This window comes from Heptranchias perlo, unplaced genomic scaffold (assembly GCF_035084215.1).
Source record: "Heptranchias perlo isolate sHepPer1 unplaced genomic scaffold, sHepPer1.hap1 HAP1_SCAFFOLD_913, whole genome shotgun sequence".
NCBI classification, from domain to species: Eukaryota; Metazoa; Chordata; class Chondrichthyes; order Hexanchiformes; family Hexanchidae; genus Heptranchias; species Heptranchias perlo.
Genome location: NW_027139954.1, coordinates 72,501 through 75,095, shown reverse-complemented (window position 1 = coordinate 75,095; position 2,595 = coordinate 72,501). Strand labels below are relative to the sequence as shown.

Genomic DNA, 2,595 nt, shown 5'->3' with positions numbered 1-2,595 from the left:
TCACACACACACACCGCTCCCTGAGGATTGTACAGCTCGGTCTGACTCTCCCCCCCCCCCCCACACACACACACACACACACACCGCTCCCTGAGGATTGTACAGCTCGGTCTGACTCTCCCCCCCCCCCCACACACACACACACACACACACCGCTCCCTGAGGATTGTACAGCTCGGTCTGACTCTCCCCCCCCCCCCCCCCCCACACACACACACACACACACACGCTCCCTGAGGATTGTACAGCTCGGTCTGACTCTCCCCCCCCCCCCCACACACACACACACACACACACACACCGCTCCCTGAGGATTGTACAGCTCGGTCTGACTCTCCCCCCCCCCCCCCACACACACACACACACACACACACACCGCTCCCTGAGGATTGTACAGCTCGGTCTGACTCTCCCCCCCCCCCCCCACACACACACACACACACACACACCGCTCCCTGAGGATTGTACAGCTCGGTCTGACTCTCCCCCCCCCCCCCACACACACACACACACACACACACACCGCTCCCTGAGGATTGTACAGCTCGGTCTGACTCTCCCCCCCCCCCCCCCCCACACACACACACACACACACACACACACACACACACACCGCTCCCTGAGGATTGTACAGCTCGGTCTGACTCTCCCCCCCCCCCCCCCACACACACACACACACACCGCTCCCTGAGGATTGTACAGCTCGGTCTGACTCTCCCCCCCCCCCCCCCCCCCCACACACACACACACACACCGCTCCCTGAGGATTGTACAGCTCGGTCTGACTCTCCCCCCCCCCCCCCCCCACACACACACACACACACCGCTCCCTGAGGATTGTACAGCTCGGTCTGACTCTCCCCCCCCCCCCCCCACACACACACACACACACACACACCGCTCCCTGAGGATTGTACAGCTCGGTCTGACTCTCCCCCCCCCCCCCCCCACACACACACACACACACACCGCTCCCTGAGGATTGTACAGCTCGGTCTGACTCTCCCCCCTTCCTTCTCCCGCAGGGTGAGCCGGCAGTCCTGAGGGATTTTGCCGACTCGGAGCTTTGGAACATGACCTGGCACCGTCTGGCCCGGGCCCTCCGACTGGACCGGGACACACCCATCATGGAGGGGGAGACTCCCCGGGCCGGAGAGCCCAGCCCCGCTCCCGACTGGAATATCCTGTCCCCCTCCGGTGAGTCCTCTCCCCACGTCTCTCTCTCCCTCTCCCCACGTCTCTCTCTCTCTCTCCCCAGGTCTCTCTCTCTCTCCCCACGTCTCTCTCCCTCTCCCCACGTCTCTCTCTGCCTCTCCCCACGTCTCTCTCTGCCTCTCCCCACGTCTCTCTCTCCCTCTCCCCACGTCTCTCTCTGCCTCTCCCCACGTCTCTCTCTCCCTCTCCCCACGTCTCTCACTCTCTCCCCACGTCTCTCTCTCCCTCTCCCCACGTCTCTCTCTCCCTCTCCCCACGTCTCTCTCTGCCTCTCCCCACGTCTCTCTCTCCCTCTCCCCACGTCTCTCTCTGCCTCTCCCCACGTCTCTCTCTCCCTCTCCCCACGTCTCTCACTCTCTCCCCACGTCTCTCTCTCCCTCTCCCCACGTCTCTCTCTCCCTCTCCCCACGTCTCTCTCTGCCTCTCCCCACGTCTCTCTCTCCCTCTCCCACGTCTCTCTCTCCTCTTCCCACGTCTCTCTCCCTCTCCCCACGTCTCTCTCTGCCTCTCCCCACGTCTCTCTCTCCCTCTCCCCACGTCTCTCTCTCCCTCTCCCCACGTCTCTCTCTGCCTCTCCCCACGTCTCTCTCTCCCTCTCCCCACGTCTCTCTCTGCCTCTCCCACGTCTCTCTCTCCCTCTCCCCACGTCTCTCTCACTCTCTCCCACGTCTCTCTCTCCCTCTCCCCACGTCTCTCTCTCCCTCTCCCCACGTCTCTCTCTCCCTCTCCCCACGTCTCTCTCTGCCTCTCCCCACGTCTCTCTCTGCCTCTCCCCACGTCTCTCTGCCTCTCCCCACGTCTCTCTCTGCCTCTCCCCACGTCTCTCTCTCCCTCTCCCACGTCTCTCTCTCCCTCTCCCACGTCTCTCTCTGCTCTCCCCACGTCTCTCTCTCCCTCTCCCCACGTCTCTCTCTGCCTCTCCCCACGTCTCTCTCTGCCTCTCCCCACGTCTCTCTCTGCCTCTCCCCACGTCTCTCTCTCCCTCTCCCCACGTCTCTCTCTCCCTCTCCCACGTCTCTCACTCTCTCCCCACGTCTCTCTCTCCCTCTCCCCACGTCTCTCTCTCTCTCTCCCCGTGTCTCCCTCTCTCTCTCCCCCACGTCTCTCTCTCTCCCTCTCCCCACCTCTCTCTCTCCCTCTCCCCACGTCTCTCTTTCTCTCCCCACGTCTCTCTCTCCCTCTCCCCACGTCTCTCTCCCTCTCCCCACGTCTCTCTCTCTCCCTCTCCCCACGTCTCTCTCCCTCTCCCCACGTCTCTCTCCCTCTCCCCACGTCTCTCTCCCTCTCCCCACGTCTCTCTCTCCCTCTCCCAACGTCTCTCTCTCCCTCTCCCCACGTCTCTCTCTCCCTCTCCCACGTCTCTCTCTCCCTCTCCCCACG

At 63.4% G+C, this 2,595-nt stretch overlaps 1 pseudogene; it reads left to right on the top strand.

Moving 5' to 3' along the window:
• Positions 1-1,025: 1,025 nt before the first annotated feature.
• Positions 1,026-2,595, top strand: part of LOC137319866 (serine/threonine-protein kinase 36-like) — a 27,281-nt pseudogene continuing 25,711 nt past the window's right edge.